Below are 24117 nucleotides of genomic sequence, written 5' to 3'. Positions count from 1 at the left end.
GGTGCCCTCATGTGCCGCTACGCTTGTTTATTTATTGGTGTCTCATAGATGTTATGTCAATCTGACCGTACTGATGTGGTTAAGCCTTACAGTAGATAGAACAGATTAGAAGCAGATGGATGCTGTGTTTGGTCAGATGTAAGGCTTGCCATTTAAAGGCATTTTACTGAGGGATTTCTGCATTGTGCCTTAAATGGTTTTAAAAGAGAAATGGATCCATTGAACATTTTTATGCATGCTCGTTTGCACATAGATGCTATTATCTCTAGAAAATTGGCTTAAATAGCTGCTCCACCAGCCTGTCCCTTGTGTCTTGTACATGTTGTATCTGATGTGCTCTTTAATTTCCCACCCTCTTGCCGCTCAACCAGCAGTTCACTGCCGTGCCAAGCACATTTGAGTGAAGAAGCAGTGTCATCAGTGGCTTGAGGGGGATGCTGTTGTATGGAGCAGATGGCATAATGACAGAAGTCAAATGTTGATCGCGCCATCGCTGGTTAGTACCCTGTCAACCTCTGGTGACACGCAACCGAGCTGCTGAAGGAGTGTGGAGGAGGTAGGATTTGTGGGAGGAGGGGAGAATAAAGGTTTGAGCCCTCTGATGACCTACTCCACCATCACTGCTGGCTCATGCATGGTCAGAACAATTATGGAAAAGATGAGGCATTTGATCATTTAAGCCGGAGACATGGATAATACACAGTATACTTCACTATATCTGTATTACAGCTGGTTTGAAACCATTTTGTTGCAGTGCACATTGAATGATATATTGCATTATATCCATGCATTAGATAGTACTACTGTGTCGCCGGAAAAAAAAAATCATATGACCGGCTTAGACCAGCTTGGACCTTTTTCACGATGACCTTTTGAAACCCCACATGATTTTCTGAACTGAGCTCCATCCTGCACACTGGAATGACAGACGGAGCTACATATGATCTCCTGTAAGGCACAGATGTTAACACAGTCAACACAGATGTAACTGTAAGATTTGTTTATATCAGAAAGAAAACCACTAATCCACATAATCTCAGACACAATGTGGGTCATTTCAAGGAGGACCGTCATTGTCAGGACTTCTTCTCTGCCATTATATGGCTTAGGCACTGTGCCTATGTATATGCTGCCATATGAACGTAAAAACAATGTGGAGAGCATCTGGATGAACCAACACACATGAGACCAGAACCTCAAAGGCTGCACAGCACAACTGTTTAAGAGCCCTGATTGACGTAATTGCGAAACACTTAAAAAATTAAGCTCTCTTGCCATTTACTCGCCTCACCCCACCCCACTGGTTAACCATACTGGGTTAAAATAATGATGCATTCGCAAGTTAAACAGTAAAATGGAGGCGAATCACAACCTTCCAGCTTTGCCTTTAAATCCATTAGTTTGTTTCCTGTTGTGAACACACAATGGTTTTATCTAATTTCTTCTCCTTTCATGACAAGATCTACCCAATGGACAGCAGTGCAAACACCACTTGTCAGAGCTGTAAGCAGGGGTGGATCAGTCTTTGTTTTACCAAGCCAATCATTGAACAGTGTCACTCCAAAAAACATCATGTTCATGCATTATGGATTTGCAATAGTCAAGCATATAGGAAAATGTGTCTTGCCAAGATGAATTATGTCTGCACCCCGTGTTCCCTAAGGGACTCATTAGTGTCCATATCAGGAATGTTGGAGAAAAGGCCACTGAAAGTTGCTGACCCTCCTTACATGTTTTGTCTACGTGTCTGTCACTGGGCCACAATGGAGAGAATGAGTGCTGGCCAGTCATTAACCCGATTGCCACTGCGTCCAAGGACCAGTCATGACCCATGGGGTTAACTCAGTCTGTGTTCCCCTCAGCGGGCCCAAACAATCGGGCGAGATGACCTCTGTGGTCCCAGCCAGCCTCCAATGGGAGATAAGAAGGGATTTGGTTTAGTGCCGGTGTGCATACCGCCTTCCTACTGTAGCGAAAAAGAAAGGGTCTGTCTGAATAGACAGACAGGATTGGGTGTGGGTGATCCAGCCAGTCCAGACTGCATACCATCGCAGCCTCTGTAGACTGGTTCTCTTTCTGTCTCTGTCTATTTATTCATTGAACACCACCTTGGTAAAGGCGTTTGGTCTAGAACTTCAAATTGACCAAGAGGATAGAAAAATGGGTGTAAAATGAAACAAACATTTGTATAGTTACAGGGAAATATAGAAATAAAACTCCTCAGCCATAAGATTATTTATTTCATAGTATCTTTTTAATAGCCATGTTGAAGTCCTCAAAGGTACCTTGACTTGAAGTCGTAACATGTAGGCCTGTACTGCACGAACCCCCCCCCCCCCCCCCGTCAGCATCTGCGCCCTTGATGGCCAAATTGACCCTGCGTAAGCTAAGGAGCAAAATAGCCATTGGATGAGTTGTTTTGAAGCGTAAAAGTACGCCGACTTGTTTCTGATAGAGGTTGATTGTAATTAACAAGTGAAATGGAGCAGAGCCGTGACAGATGTGCCATCAAGTGCTCAGCTTTAGTGTGTTTGCATGCGTGCGAATGTGAGCCATTGGGGCATTGCTGCTGGAGCCAGTATCCTTCACTTAACCTCACCAGTGCACCGCAGTGCATCCACAGTGTTGTCGAGAGTGAAGTAGATAGTAGATAGATGTTACACTGTACAGTGTAAAGCAGATTTGTTAAGTCGTATTTACTCATTTAAAAGAATTTAAGGATCTGAGAATAAAATAATTTAATCATTCCACTTTGTGCCGTTTGACAGAGGCTGCTTTGTGCTGTTGGAAGATTGCCTTTTCTGTTCAGAGTACAGTACTGATGGGAATGTACAAGTTTTCTGGTTATCAGCCTTTTTACCGGAAGCAACTTTCTCCTAAACAGCCTTTTTATCCATTGTGTGAAAGTGTCTGTTTTTTGTTGCTTCCTTTCATGCTGCCGGCCCACCGACATGAGACAAATTAGAAAGTCTAGTCATGGTCTGTAATCTGTCATTGTGTTTTATAAAAGCGCTGACAAAACATATTTGGATGTTATTCTTGTATTTGTTTCCGCTCATCCATTAATCAGATGATAATGAGTGCAGTTTACTGAGTATGTGTGGTTATACTGGAATCTCAGGAGTATAACAAAAGCCCGTCCGTTTGCAGTCTTGTTTTCTCTGTGTATTTCATAGTGGTGTGACTTAATGTATTATTCTTCTGATTGTGTTATTCTTTCATGTGACAGCAGAGGAAAGTCAAAAAGTGTTGGCTAGACGAAATCAGAAATCTTATAGCGCTCTTCCTAGAAGCTTTTTTTTTTTTTTCGTTTTCTAGAGCTTCATTTGGTTAAAACAAACATTCTACTTCCTTTCAATATCCTTGAAATCTAAATATTTTCTCTGTCTCTTCAGTTCAGATTATACTTTTGAATTATGCACACCATTAAACCAGGACATTACTCTGTAGGCTTTGTGTTCACTTACTGAAGCACAAAAATGCCTGTACATGATGTTGCCTTTGGCCTATAATAACTTGCTGCTGAGACATAGTAGTCTTTTGACTATTTTAGACAAGCCTGAGATACTGGAGTTACTGGTGTGTGTGGGAAACCCTTTTACGCAAAGTGGAAGGGAAGGCTAAAGCCGAGAGGAGCTGAACTGTGCAGGGCTGGCAGTCGGCCTGGCCTTTCCTTGTACTCCGGGCTGCTGCAGCAGCGGTATGATGTGTTTAAGGAGCACCGACCTAGCCAAGCAGAGCTAATTCGAAGCTAGAGTAGTATATTCCATCTCGCTTGTTTTTTTGTTTTGTTTTTTTCTTCCTCCGCTTTCTCTGCAACATCATTTCGACTAGCCTTCCTTTTATGTGATTTGTAAAGGCTGTTGACGGAGGATAATGATCTGGAGTGACAGTGGCCTGATTTTTTTTTTTCTTTCTTTTTTTTTCTTTTCTCTTGCTTCTGTAATCGCACTGTCTGTCAATGTGGAGGAGATCAACTGCTCCCCTCCTCCCTTCCTCAGAAGTGTATTGAAAGCTTCTGTGAACGTTTGGAGGTTAGCCACAGGGGGTGGGACGCTGTGGGTTCCAGAAGGGCAGCACATTTGACACTGAATGCTAGCTGCCTTTATATGGGTTTACTACCTTAAAAGAAGAAGGAGCAAAGGAAGATGAGATTACATAACAAGCGGGCAAACAGTGTCCCACACATTGTGTCCCAGACACTATGTTAGGATACCAACAAGAAGTCTCTGTATAAGTAATTCTCACAATGCCTAGCAGCACGACTGTGTGTTCATGCTTACCTTCCCCTGGCTGAGTTTACTGGAAGCCCTCGGAACCTCTCTGAAATGTAAACAGGACTGCAGGGCCACATACAGTTCAGCACTGAGCCGTGTGGGCTCGAGCCAAAACACAATGAACACACAACTGCTGGATACACAGCCAGGTGCTGTATATCTAACCACAGGAGCAGCTGTATAATTACACTGTTCTCATCTGTCTCAAGATAATCTGTGTTTAGGTGGAGCACACAAACACCAAAGGTCAGAGGTCAGCGTGAGCTTTCCACTTGTTGATGGATTTCTTTTGTAATTTATTTACTTTAATATACTGACGGGAAGTTTTCTTTTTGGTTTCTCCCGATGAGCTAAGCAGATTTTTCCCAAATTTTCAGATTAAGGAAACGGTTTCTTATTTACATGACTCTGAATAAATCAGCTTAAAGCAGAAAGCTGACAATAATCAGGTTAGTTAAGTGCATGTAAACACACGGGTCACACATGAAGTTCCATTTTCCCCGGCGATGACATTTGACTTTTTCTGGGGGGAGTGTAAAGAGTGAAATGAATGAAGGTTAATTGTTTCCTGTCATTTTGTTTAATTTTCACTGAGAGGCAGTCTGAGTCACGGTGGTCCCTGAGGAGACTTCTTCCATTTCCCTCTGCGCAAACACAGCCAATTCCCTGGTTAGACTAAAAGGCTGCTCTGTTTGTTGACTTCATGGATTGCTGCAGCACCATTGCTTTGTCGCCTCCATGTTTTTGTTGTTGCTCTGCAGTATCAACAGTATGCCCATGGCTAGGTTTACAATGTGGAATATGATGGGTTTGCAAACATTTTCTCACCATAGATGCTGAAAAAGACCCACACTGAGCCATGAGCCTGGGCCTGATAGGATTTTGCCCCAGGGAGTCCCATACTGGAAGACTGGGGTTGTTATTGATTTAGTATTGAATAGCATTACTGTCTGGGCTTTCGGGGGGTGTTTGTAATGGTGAGAATTCAAACATTTCATATTTCTGAGGTGGTTTGTCAAGGTCAGATGCACACATTACCCAACAGACTTCAACAAAGTGCTGGAGGACTCTTTGTCTCTCTCATTAACCAGGCAGGTTGACTAAGGTTTTATTTATAGCTTCAGCCTGTGGGAGTCGTCCATCTTATCAAACAGTGCTGGATCTAATGCCGCATTTGCAAACTACCTAAAATACAGCAAGACTTTCCTCTTGATTCCGCCAGGCTTGTGACCCTGAGTGCATGTTGTACAAGATGCTAGTTCCCGGTTCTTTCTCTAAATGCCGCCATCTTGGTGGCATTCTTCAGAGCCAGCTGCAGTTTCGAGATAAGGAAGTGAGGAATAAGGAAATCTGTGCTTATTTGGTATTCTGTTGTAAAGTCTGGCCACCTCTGTGATTAAGGACAGACACCTTCCTGTGCTCAAATGAGGTGGAAGTACATTAAAAGATCTAACTCCGTCTCTTTTTTTCAGTGTGATTCTGAAATGTATAAATATTAATGTCAGTGGACTTCAATGTGCATTCACCAGTGACGTCTCTGAGGAAATGCTGCAGCATGCAATATAACCGTCCTCCTTATGACTGTTGGGACATTTTCCATCCACCCCCCTTGTTCCTCGTACACTCCCTTCCCCCCTTCATAAGAGCACCTCATCAGATCGTTGGCCTCGATCAGTTCTACGGGGCAAAGGTCACTCGATCACTTGGGGCCCTCATGCCAGGTCGGATCAGTGCACTTGGCTCCTGTGGAATGAATGAATTCATCCGCACTCATCTCCCCGGACACTTTTTCACCCATTTAGCATTCAGGAAGGGGGATGGTAGGATGTTATGATGTGTAAGGAGGTGGGAACAAGACCAGGGAGAAGATATGGAGAACAAAAGCGAGCATTTGCATCCCTTCCTCCTCTCAGCACACTTTTTATTGGTTCATGTACAGTGCGTGTGTACGCAGATATTTAGCAGGACATGATGATGGCCAGCTGACTGGAGGAATGGGATGTGTGTATGTACACTATGTGTTGGATCTTTTTTTTTTCTTTAAGGCAGCTGACTCCTCTCTAAATCAGTTTGATCAAGAATTAGCTGTTGAGTGGCGGTAAAGAGTATTTCCATGATGGTGTGTCATTAACATTATGAATCTTTAGGTGGAGAGCAAAAAGACCACCGTGTGATTGTGTCATGTGCATGTAACCATTTGTGTGTTTGTCTATGCGTAGGTGCGCGCACGCGTGTGTGGGTGGCTCTTGGTGGGAGGTTAGTCTTTGACACCCTTTTAGCCGCCACACCTCCTTTAAACACACCCACCACATGCCATGCCAGCTGCAGCTGTTGTGCCTCAATGCTAGAGATGTAGAAAATTCCACTCACTCTGCAATTAGAGCTGCAGATTGCTGAATAGCGCACATTGCGATGTCCTAAAATTGCACTTGGTCGCCTTTCTACTCCCAAGAACACTGAGTAAATAGAAACTGATGAGAGCGAATCGTGAATAAACTGGCCCCCGTCTGCCTCCGAGTTGACAGATTGTGTTTTGTGCAAGCTGCTCCTTGTGATGTGCTGTTACTCTGGTTAAAGAAACCCAAAGGGTGGAAAAAGGCCTCATTGATGGGGTGGGTTTCTCACGCCTGACTGAGAATGTTCGCTTTCCATCGAGTCAAGTGGTGCATTGTGATTCAACCAAAGAAATGCAAATATATAGAACAGATGTACTATTTCTTTTTTCTCCCGTTTGTCGGCAGGAGTAATCCCTCACTCCGGAGGAGATTGTGCCGGGTGCACTCTGGGTGCAAGACTAAAGTGTTAACAAGGGAAAAGCCATGTCACCCTGGCACATGTGATGGCTGCCTGCCTTTCGGGTCCTCTTCTCAATAAGGCTAGATGCTCAGGCAAGATAAATGGAGGCTTTTGTGGCCTTTGCCAGAGGGAAAACCACACAATGAAGGACACACACAGAGCAAGGTCTTTTCCAGAGAAAACGGCTAAAAGCAGCATTTCCACAGTCCCTCCTCCTTCTTCTCTTCCACCCCCTCCTTCACTTTCTCCTGTCTCTCAGTCTTACTTCCCGAATCTTTTCCTCCTCCGTGAGAACTGAACCCTGCTACCATAATGTTTCCATAAACGGGCTGAGGGAATGGAAATAACTCGGACCATTTCCCATCGCCTCCCTCTACCCACTCTGGACTCTTTACAGGTCCGTGGACAGTACTTAAGCACACTTCCCTTAATGATGCACAGTGTTTTACACTGCTCTGAGCACCAGTAGAGTGCACATTTAAGGCATCTTATACCTGGACACGGTAGCCTTAATATAGCTGTGCTACTGCTCCTTCACCAGGCATTACCAGGTCCCTACACGAACAGGGCTGCTTTGAAGGATGGAGGTCAAATTGGTCTTTGGCTTGAGATTTAAAGTACCACTGCACAACCTTCAAGATGACCTGGAGACACTGGCTCAAATCAAGGCTACTAGTTGTTGTAATCATCATCCCCGTCACCTATCATCTTTCTTTCTAAGTCTCTATCTTTCCCTTCTCTACCCCCACTCCTCTCTCTCCTTCCCCCTAAGTGACTTATATTGTTGTCTGAACTGTCACAATGTGGCTGTCTGGGTCTTTACATGTACATTTGCATGTCGGTTGTTGCCTACATCTGCAGGCCAGCCTGCCAGTACTGGGCAATCTCTCATGTGGGTGGCTGCCCTGCGAACAGATGTTTTTGATGCCACTTGTAGGGTGAGGGGAGGGGAGCTTTGAAAGTGACTCCATAAAAGAGATGCCAGCTGCATGACAAACCAGGGCCGCCTAGTTCTCAGGAATTCTGTCAGAGCCATTTCTCTGCGAGCTCTGAAAACATGGCCTACGGAGAATAAGAAGAGTTTTCACTTAATCAGACTGTTCCCTTTGGAGAACTTCATTAATTACAGGAGGAAGTAGCTGCACTGGAACATATGCTCCAGATGGCCACGGACTTCACTTGTTGTTGTTGTTGTTATTTTGGTATCTAGATTCTCGGCAAAGATCTGAGTACAGTCTTTCTCTTTCCTTTCTTCTGTGTTTTAGACTGTCTGCTCTCTCCGGTATGTCAACAGGTTGATAGAATTTATGAATATAGCCAATGTCAGACTGCTTGTTTGTTTGTATCCATCTTTTCCCACTTCTCTAGCCAGCCATGGTGCAGACATCTGGCATCTTACATAGTCATCTAAAAGCACTGGCAACTTTGCCCATACTGCTGGTAACAATATGGTTTCCAGTGTCAACTTTCCTACGCTTCCTGACTGCCTGCTCTCTCTGCACACATCCGTAGAGCAGCACCCCTGATCTGGCATCCAGCACCCTCTTCCCCTGCCAAACTTCCAATGAAAAACAGCTCTCCGGCCAGTGATTATTATTCACGTGCTAATTTTAGCCCCTACAATCGTCAAAAACCCTTATTATGTGCCCTATGGATGAAGCACGTCATCTGTGCTGCACACAGAATGTGCTGAGCCGGATCTGTTGGTGTCTGCCAACTTTTGCCAAAGTATAGTTTGTAGGTTGTGGTGGTAACGCTGGTACTCTGCCCCAGGACTTTCTTACAGATCCTAATCATATGTTCATAGGTAATGAAAGAGTGTGTTCGAAACTGCAAAATAAAAACAAGACTTGGATAAGCACTTAATTACTGAAGACATCCTCAGTGTGCCAGTGGCCTTGTTGGTGTGCTCAGAAATTAATCCATTGGTGTGATTACACCAACAGAAATGAAGTTGACTTCATCTGGAGTGAGCAGAGAGAAAGTTATTTGCACAAAAGACAGAATGTTTTGCGTAGCTTTTGAAATGATGCAGTATCCACCTGTTGCATCTGTAGGGACCAGGGAAGTGTTTCTTGGTTTTATTTGAATCATTTTAGAGGCGCAAATAAAATACGCTTTGCCGTAATTTAAAAGAAAAAACAGTTTTTCTGATTTATTATTCAGTTAAATATCTCCTGACCCATCAGATTTATCTTCTGATCCCTTTGTTAGTCCTGGCCCCAAGATAAAGAACGACCTTTCTGAATATGTTCACCTTTTTTTTTTCAATGATTTATTTAGTCCGAATGTTATATAATGTTGCTTTGTGCAGCTTGAAACTCAACAACAATGCGCCTGCCCCTGTATTCACCGCCAGATCACCACTCATCTCTGTGCTGCTCCTCTGCTTTTCCTCCCTCTTTGTTCTGAAGGGAGGTCTGCTGTCACTCAGTGCTGTCATATGAAGAAAAAGTTGCCTAGCAACAACATAGAGGGATGCAAAGCCACTGTTTACTCTCCACCCCCTCACCTCATGTGCCCACTACCCCCTTCTCTTTCGCTCTCTTCTTGGTGGAGTGGCATAGGAGGGGTAGTGGTGGCAGCCCATGCTCCTGCTCTCTGATGAAATCAGACAACACATAGGGAACAAATTGAGAGGAGGAGAGAAGGTGGAGAGAAAAGGGAGGGAGGCGGGTAGAGGAGAAGCGACATTCGGAGATGCTGTGTCTGCCCGTTGCCTGCCAGCTGCTGTTCCTCCCTTCTTCTCTGCAGGACGAACAGGTCATTTCCCTAAACAGCTTCTCTCCCACTCTGCATAACTAAGGAGAAACTTGTCTTACCACAGCATGCCGTTATCAGCAGGACTAAAAATACTGGACGGCAAATGGATTGCATGTCTGGCTATCGTCACACCCTCATGAAAGAACGCTCAATCTAAGCGGCTACAGGTGCCTTTCGCTCTTGGTGGATTATTAAATGTCCCCTGGTGGAAGTAATCACGCAAAAACCCTGGTTCCTTACCACATTATGCTGTTTCAACTTGTTTAGTACTGTAATTACGAAGCAAGCCACAATAGTTTCCACACTACCCGCTGACCCTTTTCAGGTTGACCACAGAATGACAAGAGTCGCTCTAAAGGTTGTTTTTCACAAACAATAGGCTCCACTACAGAGATAAGAGGGTGTGATTGAACACCGTGTTATCTCCTGCATAATGTTGAGTGTACATGTATTGTGTGATCAGACTTTACACAAGGGATTACACTGGGCTTTGTTTGCTCTATCAGTCATCTGATCCAAAAATAGCACCTAAGGCGTTACTCAAGTATTTCCAGTAGCACGTTCTGCCCAAATTCTAATGCTTAGCTGTGTTGTTACACCTTTAAATACACTGTAAATACACTTATTTTCTTGCAGGGAGTTGGATTAGATGATTGATACCTCTTTTGAGTCTGTCCAATAAATACAAATGACAGACAGTTAGCTTAGCTAAGCATAAAAACCAGGAAACAGGGGAGACAGCTAGCCTGACGCTGTCCAAAGGTACAAAAAAACCAAAACAACCTCGCCTATCAGAACCTCTAAAGCTCATTCATTAACGTGTTATATCTCTAGTATTGTTACAGGGGGTTGTGTGCTGCACTATATTTTGACTGGACGCAGTAACTTCCTGGCCGGGCCAAGAAAAGCTCCGCATGAATCTTCACATCTGACTCTGTCCAACAATGCAAATAAGCGTATTTTCCAAAATGTCAAACTTTTCATTAGAGCGTGCAGTTTGACGAGGTTTAACCTTACGTTAATCCAGAGTAGGTATTTTTTTCAAAATAAAAGTTTGTCTTGTCGTGACAGGGAACTCAGCAGACATCTTGAATCTATAAATCAACAGAAACATTGTCTGGAGGAGTATTCCAATTCTCGATGTGAACTCCCCAAAAGGTCATTGTATTTCTTTAAATCACTCAAAACTCTCCTCGGCGTGTGAAAGATGAGATGTGAAAAAATGTTTTCTTAGCGTTGCTGAATGTAGGTCGTTTTGCATGTGTGTCCGTTTGTGTAATGACTACCCATGGTATGTAAATTGCCCATCAACCCGGTCGTCCATGTGCAAACGAGCAGTGTTTGTGGGTTTGTGTGTTTCTCCACGGGCCCTGCTGCACATGTGTGTAGGCTGATGAATAGTTTGTCTGTTTGCTGGGATGCAGTGACAAGAACTCCTAAGTGTTACCTCCTGGGGCTTCCCACACTTCAAATAAAACTCTTTCCTTCCCCTCAACTCAAATCAAAGCTGAGAACCTGCCTGCAGAGGCTAGATCAAAGCAGATTGTGGCACACAGACCTGTACTTGCTGCCATTCATTGAGCTTGATTAAAGTCTGTCATTTCCTCCTATTAACATGCTCCTACCTCCAACCAGAAACAGACAGAGCAAAGCAGTCATCAGGAAGTGGTTAGAATGACACTGTTTAGTGTTTTTCCAATTAAGCTTCCTGAAACTCAATTATGTTGCACAAAGGAGGAATATATCATCAAAACTCAATTACCTCACAGAGTTGTTCTTTATTTAGCTTTTATGTGTCCAGGGAAGGTCGACTTCCTCAGAAATAACTGGCTTTCACAACATACTCGTGTTGGCCAGCGAACAGCTCCTCTGCTCTAGTTAAATGTGCCATGCTCTGAGGTGTCACAGTGGTTGTTGAGAAACGTTTTATTGGTCCCCACACCCATGTTTAACCTGCTGGCTCACAGACTTCAACCACAAACCCTTACAGTCACAAGTCGGCTTCACTAACTCTCTGTTGGGCCAAGACACACGGAGCAACCTCAAACTGGAGTCAGCAAACAGCAGCTGATCATACACTTAATGACAGCTGACACAGCCTAAAGCCTGCCTGACGTCTTCTCTTTAAAGCTGAAGTTGAATGGCACAAAAACAACATCGTACAGTCAGCTGACCTGCGTTCGCAGAAGAGGAACACACTACTCAGAAGTCTTTATCTAATCCCAAAAAAAGTACAGAGCTTTGAAAAATGGATTGAGGATATGCCTGTTTAAAAACTGGCACAGCTTGACCACTCAGTGTCTGGCATCGACTGTTTAGCCAAGCGAGTTGTTTTCACCAGTTTCACATGGGTTTTCCTGTTCTTCTTCTTTTTCTACAAGAAAAAAGACCAGGCACGATGCCAGCACATAGCAAAGCAAACCTTTACAGTGCCAGTTGCAACTTTTAAATAGACCACTTACTTATTATTTCATGCCATGCATGCGCAGAACGTACATGAACGTTAGTGGTCAGCTTGCTGTCAGCCGTAGCCTTTGATGCATGGCCTCACATCTTTTGATAAAAGCTGCACTGCAGTCAGTCTTTGTTGGTGTGTGTAGGCCCCTAAACCCACAGCTGTTTGCAGTGATGCACAGTAGAGTAGCACCCTGCAGAGAAGAGGATCTTCTTCCTCCTGGCTCTTAGGAGAATCGCAGTGTTTCTCCTCCCTATCTTCCTCCTGACTGCTGCTCTGGCTTCTGCAGAAGGTAAAAAATATGCAGGCTCAGCATATGGCGTGTGGCGAGAAGGATTATACGTTTTGAAAGAAGAGCAGTGGTCCTGTCTCTCTCCGCTCATCTCAGCGTGTTCAAGGTGGTCACGGTTGCTTGCTCTGTTTGTAAGACGGACCTTTGTACCAGGCTGTAGTTCATAGGATGGAGTATGGATAAGTGGATTCCTCCATCTCCCACCGTCATTGCAACAAAAACTTGGAAGGTCACGGGCCTGACCTGGGCATCTTTTCCTGGGAACAATAGCTGCCCCCTCTTTTTCCTTGTCCTTCCTGTTACCCAAAGAAGTTCTGAATGTCACGGTCCACCCCCTCCCCCCAAACCACCAACACCAACACCCAGCAGCACTTCTCCCCCCACCCGGCACAGCCACCTACTTTTTCCTTACATATGCTAATGTTGCAGTCTCATTCTGTTGGTGGCTTTGTCACAGGGGGAGGGAGAGGGCTGCTTGCATTAAGGGGCAGCTGTATGCATTTCGCTAAATTGACTCCCCGATGGCTGCCAGACTTGTCCTTATTTTACTCTCTCCTTCTTTTTCTTCTATCTTTCTCCATTTTCTCCCCAAACTAGTGATTGGATAAAGGAGCAGGAGGAAGAGTTGTTTATTTTCGAGGCTTTCTGCTGTGAAGTGTGGCAGCTTTCTCTCAACAAGTGGCTGATGGATTTAATGCACTTGGATAGCATTTCCACAGTGAGCTTATTACCACTGTGTCTCACAGGGCTTTGTGTCCTCTGCTCTTAGGATTTATGGCTCTGATGAAAAAGGACCCTCCTAATCAGGTAAGCGTGGCAACTGCTGATATATATTTTTTGTTGCCATGTAATGGCCTCATAGGTAAAAATATGAGGCTGTAATGTATATTGACCTTAGCTCTACTTGCATTTATGCACAGCATACGCATTCTTTATAGAGCGATGAAAAGTCTTATTTTTTTAGACAATTGTGTGTTTAAGTGGTCTAGTCTGTGGTGTGTATCAAAGGAGGAATTTGTGAGTGTGCTTCTCTGGCAGACTCAGCACAAAAAGTTCTTGCAAGGTGAATAAAGGAGTGATTCATTTGTGTATCTGTGCTTACCCCTGTCCTCCCTACACTTATGTTCCCCTTGCATCCTCCGGCTGATTAAACCTTATTCTCCTGTCAGCTCTGGAGCTTCCAGGAGCTGCCCAGGAGTCCAAATTGTCTCCGTTACACCAGATTTCTGTCAGCAACACCAGGCCAAGTGTGAAAAACAAACTTTTAAAAGAAAATGAATACCGCTGAAGTGAGTAAGAGGAGGAACAGATGCATCCTGACACTGACACGCTCTCAGGTCACTCAGCCGGTCAGCATGCTTTGTGTGTGAATGTGTTTGTGCGTTAGTGTGTAGGTTCTCAGTCTTAACAGTGTCACATTGCTTACCTACTTCCCTCCACTGCTGCAATGTTCCTCATTGATAATGTGACAATGTGGACTCTGACTGACCTCAGCAGAGGAGCAGAAGCACGGACGTTCTCAGGGCTTTCAATTCGAACTCCTCACAACTTATTTAACTGCTTTCCTTTAACAAGATGAGAGCGCTCTACTCACCATGACTCACCCCCTTCTTTTCTTTTCCCTCCTTTCCCTGAGTGCGCGCCGCTGACAGGCTGTCATTGGTATGGAGGTAGCGGGGTAAGCGGCAGGCTGCTAGGAAGCGGCAGAGGGGGGATGTGTGCTGATGGAAATAGGTGGTGGTTTATTCGGGAGGCCTGCTGGGCCACATCAACCCTGCACGTCCCTTTCTGTCTCACCATAGCAGCAAAGGCCGACGTGGCTAGGCCAAGTTCGGGGGACAGATGGTCCCTTTTGGAGAAGGGCCACAGCACAGTGCTCTCTGTTCATGGGGCTCTGTTGGAGCAGCCAAGAACAAACACGGTCTCCTTCTGTTGGGAACATACAGAAGCTTCAGTCTGCGAGACCTCGATAGGCTCTGGGAGTGACATCTAAAACTATGCGTGTGTATCTCTAGTGTGGTACTAATGCTGGTTGTTACATGATGTTAACTGACACACAGCGAAGTGCTTCGTGATAATGCTGCTTGTCTCATTTCTAATAACACAGTATTCCACTAGTCATATTAGTCGGTGTTCATTAATTTTTTATCAGAATAGGGACTAGCCAGGTTTACAACATCACTTAAATCTTTGAACTTGCTGCATTGTGGATTTACTGTTTACCGCTGTGGTAATTCTTTATTCCGTGTGTGTGTATAAACAGAGAAGATCTGCTGTCCTGTCTATTTTAATTCTCAGATCACCCTGAAACAACTAAAGGACAATGGCAGTGTGCTGCCTGGCAGGCGCTGGGCATGTAGCCAGCTGGCGGAGCATCAGGGCAGGAGACTCCCATTTTCAGTGGAGCCAGGAGGAGGCCTGCCTCTCTCCTGCACTACCTACAGCCAGCACTCTACCACTATTGTGCTGTTTTTTTTATATATGAGGCTCATTCTAAACTCAAGAACAGGGGCTCTTTTCTTTTCACAACTCAGCTCTATGCTTCGTCAGTGTGAAAATTTGAAGCTACCATCAGTGCTGTGACTGTGGTTAAGCTCCCGCTTGATGGATTGCTGTTAGTAATTATGTTAATCTTGGCACGTAAAGGTCGTCATTCCAGAGCCACAGTGGTAATTTTATTTTATCGATGGCTGTCATGTCATTGCATTCTCCTCCACTGGAATTTAGAAACACTATATGCAAAGTGCAAGGTGTTTTTTGTGTTTGCACTAGAAAAACTGTGACAAAGGAATTTATGAATGAGCTCGCTTGCATCCAAGTGATGAGAGTCAGGTCTCTCAGCGCTTTAAGAACATCTGTTGTGGATATTTACTGAGGATATAGCATGTCAAAACACTCCTCGGTGAAGAAGAAAAAAAAAGTTAACGTTTGAAGGCTTTACATGCGTAGCTTCAAAACATGTTGTGGTGCTTCACAATGAAATCTATTACTTTGAAAGAGTCGATTGATGTTTTCAGAGAAACCAAGATGAAAAATATGTACACATACTCATAATGAGATTTACTTTGACTCTGCCTTCTTTTAGTTCGCTGGCTTCTATACACAATCATGATGTTTCAAACCACTCTCTTCTGGCAGGACCCCTTTTCTTTGTCTGTAACACAGCATATGGTAGATATTATGAGATTTTGAATGTGTGCAGGAAATGAAAAGAATTTACCATTTTCTGTTGGGTAAATACTTACTGTTCCCTGAACCATGTGAAATGGAGTCAGATCACGGGTGACCCTTGGTGCTTCAGACTTCCCAGATGGAGCTACTGCTAGTATGAAGCAGAGCACACTCAGGGGTGAACTGGTGAGGGAAAACATGTCCATGTTAAGCTGCCTCCATGATAAGACAACGGCTAGAAATAACTACCAGTCCAAACCCCAAAGTCCACAGCAAAGCAAACAGCTATCTTTTGTTTAATTTTACACGCAAGAGCACAACTGTTGACAGATGAGGTGTGGCGAGATGACTGTTGGAGGGCAGTGACCTCGGGCAAGCTCTGTAACCACAGGAGTAGATATCAGACAGTGCAGCTCAGCACATAGCTATATCTCTGTGGCCTCTTTTATTCCAGCTGTTCTCTGTCTTATATCTGTGGAAAGCTGCTCCATTTTCAGGCTTGTTATGGGAGTATTGAAGTCTTATTCTGGTATGAAGCGACTTCCTTTTTGCTGAGATACCCCGTCTAGTCTTCTCAATCAAGAAGTGAAACAGCTGAAAGGATTTTTACTCGAGTTTTATATAGATCAAAATGCAGACCGAGTATAAAGGCTGTCTTTTGAAGTGGCGCCCATGCCAGAGGTTAGACTCCTGGAAACACTGCAGCGCTTGTTTGATAGAGGCTCTGTTCTTCATAAGTCTGTGCACCTGGGGGCACTGACTGGGCATTAGTGAATGTGGGCATTTCCCACAGTGCATTGTGAGGCGCAGTGCCGGGGAATTGATGAGACGCTGAAGGTATATGTTTACTCTGTGCTGTCTGACCTTGTTTTTTATCTCTTCTACTGATTGTTCTTCTGCTGTTGGGTCAACTTGGGTCTGTGTGCTTTGAGATGTAAACAAAAAGCCTCTAATCGCCTCTTGCTCCTGCAGAAACGGCCTCCATTCGGCCAGTCTCTCTCTACGCAAGTACTTTCTTTATCCTCCTGTCCTCCTCTGCTGCTGTCATGCCCATCGAAGTGTTGGTATGAGCTGACTGTGTGTGTTTGTGTGCTTGTGTCATCGTGGGCATTGCCAGGTAAATTGGATCATGTCAGAATAGTCAGTGGTGATGACATGACACTGGAAGATTTTAGCTTGAAGGGACAGAGTGCACACACACGGGCTGCCAAAGAGAGATGAGATTGCAGATGAGTAAACATGGAGGGACTTAGGCTGATTGGACATTGAAAAACAGAAATGTCATGTTCTCTTGGGCAGTATGGCAGGCCTGCAACAAATAAAAAGCCCTGCACAGTTATAACTTTCACCTTCAAAGCACCTCCCGGTGGTTAATAATGTCACGTGATCATTTCCACATTTTAGTTGTCAGCTTTGGGGCGAATGTTAATGTTTTTCTGGTGTTTAGTATTATTTCCAAATAAGATAATTGGACAGAATTTGACACACAGAATGATTTAAAGGCAACTTTTAGAGAAATCTTGTGAATATGTTCGTGGACACACGAAGGTCTACTAAGGCTGTTGTTTTTCTTGTTTGTTTTTTTTACACTGAAAGCAGCTGGTCCTGGCCGTGCTTATTATCTTTCAGGGCTTGACAGTAATGCTTACCAGGTTGCCATTGTCAACCATTTTGAGAACCAATTTTTTGGCCCTTTTTAATATCAAAAAATGGGACAGCAAAATGTGTAGCCCAAAATAAATACATTTTAAGTATTTGTTGCAGTGGCTATTTTTAGATATTGCTGTTGCAATTGGAACCAGACTGTGTGTGTGTGTGTGTGTGTGTGTGTGTGTGTGTGTGTGTATACTCACGTGCACACAGGCATCTGTTTTAGAGATGATGGCGAAGCACATGAAGTTGTTTAACTTTGGGGATGACAAACCCAAAAACACAAACTGAAAAATAAATTAGTTTGGTCACTGTAATAAAGCTCTTACATGTATTCATGTTTCATGTTTTTATTATCATATTATTAATCTGATGCTGCATGGTATCTTAATTACCTCAAGTAAAGGGACTAAAAATAACCATATTTTCAGTTTTGGCAATCAAAAGCTGATGCCAGCCTTGCAACCATTTTGAGCATAGTGTTGAGCTCTGCCTTTGTGTTGCATACATTTGAGTATTAGTAATTTGAGCTTTTGAGAAAATTCACACTTCTAAAGCAATTAGGAAATAAATCGCTTAGTTTATCCACTTGGAGTTTTTACTTCTTTTCTTTAAACTCATTCTGGCCGCATCATAAAAGTGCCTGGCACACATACCCCTCCTCTGTTGTCAGAGAAGGGTAAGCTCTCCATTCTATCTCCTTCTTTGGTTTTGGGAACAAACATGCGGTCTGCTTTTTGTTGTTGCAAAGCAGTACCAGGACCGATTCTAAATCATCTAGTCCCTCTTGTAACATAAGCTGCAGCTGGAGCTTGTGCAGCTATTCATTTCAACTTTCACCATCAGGGTTTCTGGCTCTTTGACTTCTCTGCAAATTCCACCCTTTTTGCGTGGAACGACAGACCTCTAGTCACACCCAGAGCTGTATTCAGCCTTTGAGGACATGCCAAATTTGATTTCAGATTGAGCATACTCAAGCTTATGATGATAGAAATAGAGTGACATGAAGCAGAGGGTGAGATCCAGAGGGAGTAGTGGGTAAATGTTGGATGGATTTGACTGCCAATTTGGTTACTGACAGCCCCTATATCCTCTCTAATGGATGATGCTGTCAAATTGGCACCCATCACTGGTGAAGCATTATTTTTTTTTAAATTCTGTAGCTTATTACTTACACAACCTCACTTAACCCAAATAAATCATAGCATCTGTGATTGTTAAACTCTCATCTATGTGAATATTCTTAAAGTATAACTAGGCTGGATGTGGTTTGGTGATAGTTTCTACATATCAGGCTCGATAAGGCGGCTGGAACTCATTTCATTGGTTTCCTTACCTCCCACTGAGGGTGTGACCCTCTATTCACACTGGCCATTAAAATCTCAGCATTACTCCCTGCAGGCAATATTGGCACATTGGGGTGTTCGGTTGGTGGTCTGACCACAATAAGAGAGGGTGGAGTTAGACGATTGGGTTCTTACCGGCTCAGAGTTAGTGAGTTATCGCCGAGTACAGGAAGGGGAGGGATAGGCCATTAATGGTAGGGCTTTAGCATCAGTGCTAATTTGAGTGTCAGTTGGTGGGAGATTCCTCCCTGTTGTGAGGTTGAATTGTGGGAGCTGCAGATGAAAGAGGAAAAAGTTGAATGGCTCATTTGGTTTCTTTTGGTCCATACTTTCATAGCCACAGTTGGAGTGAGCACACACACACACACACACACACACACACATGGTCTCTCACGCAGTATCCTTTTTGGTTTTGGAGGCACTTGGGGAAGATGGTATGCCTGTTTTCCCAGGCCCCTAGTAATGAACTCTCAAGGATAACATCGCCCAATTAATTGGTTCTGTGGTTTAATTGCATGAATCTCTTTCAGGAAGGTTTGGCAAAACTCCCTTTTATTTTCTTCCCGCTCCACCACTTTGACTTCTCATCTCAACCCTTGCATTCTTCTTTGCTTTAACCCAGTTAAGGTAAAGAATCGCTCCAGTGAAGCAGAAAGAGAAATGTTTTCATCAGATTGGAGATGCCTGTGTCTGGTTGCAGTCATACATACACCCCCCGCCCCCTCCATACCCCTCCTTCTCTAACTGCAAGTGTGATGAATTTCATATCTGCCCTGCCCAAAAGCATCTCGTACACCCCTCCCATTCCAACCGCAAGGTTGGAACAGCTGCTCACAATAGAGGATTGAAAACAGAGCTCCCACGTTGTTTTAAATCAACTCCTCGGAGGGTGAAACGCTAACATAGTGTGCAGTGCAGATTTGATCGTATTTGAGTGTGATGTGACGTGGAATGTGATTCATTGTTTATTGAGGAATCAAATGACGGGCAGTGAAGCATAAGCAACGTGCCTTCGGGTTTGTTTGCTTTCCACTTGTTTTTTTTTTCCTTCTTCTGTGTTAATGATGAACACAGCGTGACACATTAAAATGTCTGACTGGCTGCGGCCTGTAAAACAGTTGAACGCAGGTAACAAGGATCTAAAAACAATGTGGTTTGCGAATGCGTGGAGAAGGACTTGTAAATTGGCTTCACACAGTAACGCTGCCTGCCTCGCTATATGATGAAGTCCATGAGCTGGAAAATTGGTGTAATCATCTTGGCCTCTAACCCGCATTGCACCCTAATTTGGCTGCAGAAGGAGAGGATGACTGCATCATGGCTTGGCCTCAGCTCAGGAGGTCGAGGCGTCTTGGGGACGAGGCCAGCTACTACTTCCTGCTTGCTGAGAACAGAGGAGCATTAATATGGCTCAATTACGCCAGGGTTTATTAAAGATAATTGCCCATAATCACAGGTCTGCGTTCACCCCGGGGCTCGTAGTGGCCTTGCAGCTTGGTAGGGGCTAAATAAACATGTTTGACTTTGACCTGAGGTGCTATAGGCTGGACAATGTGGAGGGTGGCAGATTTTAGAGGAATGTGAAAATGTGCCTTCTTTTATCTACAAGATGTTTTTACTTCAGCTTTTCAAGTGTACTGAATAATATAATAACACACCTACCTGTTATTATGATATTCTGTAATCATGCAGAACGGGTGCACTGGCAGAAACATACAGCTAAAGTGTGCCTGTGATTGCCAAACATATGCAAATCTTGATATTTTGTTCCCATAATTGTGACTTTTAGGTGACTGTTTTGCAATTTCTCCACACAGTGTACTAAACCTTTGTAACCTTATGTTTGGGACGTGACAAGTTTGGCTTTTTAGACAATTACTGCTACCTGAAATGGGCCTTGTTGGCATCAAAAATCAAACATGCATATTATCTGGCATTCCTCAAGAATATTTGAGACATGGACCTGCTTTTTGAGCATACACTATGTGCCTAATTTCCTGAAGTGCTGTCAGCTCTAAGTGGAGTAATCTTTATAATGCCATGCGCAAAATGTGTTTGCAACTGGCATCGAACATAATATATGCAGTGTTTAGTGGAACATCCTTGCATAACTTAATTTCCAGAAATCTCTGATAGATTGAAATGTTTTTTTTTTGCTTTTAACTCATGTAGCTGAGGAGCAAAATATTTATCAATGTGCCATGATACCCAGTTTGATCAGTCTTTTACTGTAAACATTGGGATAATTTGGAGAACTGCAACCACAAACCAACAAAAAGACTGTCCACAGCTTTGTTTGAGGGGACTTCCTCTCCATGATCGCGCTGACAGTTGTGTAGGAGTTGAAGAAGTGACTAATGAGAAGTCAGTCTAGAGAGTCTGTCAGAGTTGGCTGACATCATGCCTTTGTGTCTGGTGAAATGGCCTCTCAGTGATAACAGACTATTAATCTCAGGGTGGTGGACAGAACGTGTTCACTTTTCTGACAGAGTATTAATATCTCCCGAGGCTTTAATCAGGCCACAATGTCAGGATTATTTTAAGACCTGGGAGAACTGCTGGGCCACTCCTCTCTAGATGAACCGAGATGAAAGACAGAGTATCCAACATCAGAGACAGAAAATGAGTTCATTACTGTAATTAGGCCTGTCTTTCTCTCCAATCTCTCCCCCTCCACCTCTTCCCCCTGTTCACCAGGCCTTGTGTCTTAAACACCCATAATGGCGATGCATTACTCCAGTAATAAAGGGCTGTTAGCAAAGCAGACCGCCCACCCTCCATCTGCTGCCTCCCTTGTACACACTGCCACAAAGGAAAGGACAGAAAACAGCCTCCTTCAGGTCACACAGAAGATAGATTCTGCTGACCAAGTAGCTCGTGGCACTTTGTCTATTGGTTGGGGGATGCAGGGGGTGGGGGGTGTGTGGACGTGGAATGAGACATGGTACAACAGTGTTCATTAATCACTGTCGCAGAGAAAGTAGCTAATAGAAGGCAGGAAAAGGAAACACAGACCACCATGTTCTCTGGTTTATCCTGTCCTGTCCTCCATGTGAAATAAAGGCCAGTTCACCCTTTCCTGACCCCGTGTAGCAGCACAAACAGGGAGAGGCTGGACACTACGAACATAAACAGTCTAGTCTCCAGATTCTGTTTTTATTACTATGAATTCATCACCAGCGGGGAAAGAGACCGGAGGCAGAACTCGGATGCTATGTAACAGCCAAGAATAAAAAGACTGATTTTAAATAAGAAGATGTCATTTTATTTTATTTTATTTTAATGGCTTGCTCCATTTGTTTTTATGTGGTGATATAATATTGTTTTCTTCTGACAGCCATAATAAACGTTAAGCTTTGACAGTTTTTTTTGGTTTGCGTGTGTTAACCACATTACAACCCTCTATCTTGTTTTTTTTTCTCTCCACTCGACATGGACTGCTGTGAAAGTCTGTTTTGTTGTCATGCATTGAGATTACAGTATGTCAGTTTCTTTGTTCTTCTCGTTCCCAGTCATCCGTTAAAGCCTCTGTTGGAGTGTCACCATTGATAAAGCCGTTTGCACAGGTGGCACATTTTGCTGTCGCCGGCTCTAATTGTTCAGTCAAAGCGTGACATTTGGGTGCCGGTCAGCAGACTGCCATAGTCACCTCTGCTCCCTGTCAACCATGAGAAAGGGTCCTGAGAATGACATGGGTCGACTGGAGGAACTTAAAATAAATCTCCAGCCGCAAAAGGAGATAGTTGGAAAAATTAGAGTTGATTATAGTAATTCTTTGTTTGTCCTGGTGACAGGATATCTCCTGTGGTGCCTCAGGGTGATGGATGTCTAGTGTTTGAAGCAGAGGGGCCAGCAGAGGTCACTTTCCTTTGAACAGTATTGCCATATTTACACTGCACTAGATCTGCACATTTACACTTTTTAGAAGAATAAAGGTAACCAAACCAGGACATTAGACAAATTATGTGACAATTCACTTTTGTAATTCAGAATTCAAGCTTTTTTTTAGAAAAATTAGAATCAAAAGCGACTTCGTATCTAAACCTTCCACTTTGGCCTTTTAAGACACAGACACACATTGTACTGAAAATGACTGGCACTGGCATTGTTCACTACGCTGCGGCCCGGCACATACTCCATTATTCATAATTCGCCAACTGTAACAGACAGACATATTTGAACTGTTTGCTACATTATGCATTCACATGACACAACACAATATCTCGCTGTCCTCTCTTGCCTTGTGTTAAATACAGCGGCAGCGCGGTTTGTTGCCAGAGAGGATTGTGGATAGTTTGGTATTAAATTTAACTGAGGAGGTATCATTATTAATCTGTTCCTACACATTTGGTCATGCATGCATTAACCGGTATTTGGCCCAGGCTGAAGCGCATACTTTATTATTCCAATGTTTCCCACTCATCCCGAGTGTATTTGGTTTAGCCTGACTGGTATCTAATTTTGACATGGCCCACATTTTCATCCCAAAATAGTTTATCCCCCTCCTTAACAGTAAACGACAGAAATGTAAACAGTTGTCTGGAAACAGAAGCTATCATATTTAAGGCCAGTGCACGGAGCTGAAGCAAACTTTGGATGTCTGGCCCAACTTCATCTATCACGTTCACAGAGAAACCTTCCAGGGAGAGGAGCTTTAACAGGGTTATCATATTCACTGAAGCAAAAAACACCAGCGACCCTGTTCTCTGTGATGTGCAGGGTTTATTGGATAACTTGTAGTATTTTCACATGATTTCAGAACTAGAAGAAATGAGGCACACCAGCAGCCCCAAAGAACAAGAAAAAAGCATTTAGGTCAATATAGTGAGTGAGTGAGTGAGTCACAGACACATGGTCTGAGCCTCCATGCAGAAGTCGGCATTGGAGGAGATGAATCCAGTGCAACACCTCAGTCACTCAGTCCCACTGGACCTACAACTCACCCAATAGTCTGGGGTGAGATCGATAAGAGAGGATCCTGCTTGTGTTTCCTGGAGTTGCTCACTTCCTCTTGGAGTTTTGCTTTCAGCGGCGGTACACAGTACAGACTTTGTTTGTTGGCATCTTTATTACATTGTCCTTATCCAATCTCCTATTTAACAAAAGTCTACATAGCTTATGTACAGGGACATTACTTATGGATAAAAATGGAAACCATGTGAGTTTGCAGCATGTGCGTATCTGACATCAGAAATACCCAAGAGGGAACGAAGCTACTCTTCAAGGACAAGCCGACCAGTGTTTTCACTCTCCTTCTTTCTGTCCTCTGATGTTCAGGTTAATGAATAAAAGCGCTGATATCAGCCATTTGTCTGTTTGTCATTTCCGCAGTTGAACAAAAATAAACAAGGAGGAAGGGTAAACTCT

The 24117-nt window shown here is 43.8% G+C and overlaps 1 protein-coding gene across 6 annotated transcripts in view; it reads left to right on the top strand.

The window, feature by feature from the left end:
* The window catches only part of LOC104924454 (signal-induced proliferation-associated 1-like protein 2), an 81893-nt gene that overhangs the window by 3585 nt on the left and 54191 nt on the right, over positions 1-24117 (top strand). The window lies entirely within an intron of this gene.

The sequence above is a fragment of the Larimichthys crocea genome, chromosome III, assembly GCF_000972845.2.
Source record: "Larimichthys crocea isolate SSNF chromosome III, L_crocea_2.0, whole genome shotgun sequence".
Lineage (NCBI taxonomy): Eukaryota > Metazoa > Chordata > Actinopteri > Sciaenidae > Larimichthys > Larimichthys crocea.
The sequence above is the reverse complement of the archived record's forward strand: the minus strand, read 5'-3'. Positions and strand labels throughout refer to the sequence as shown.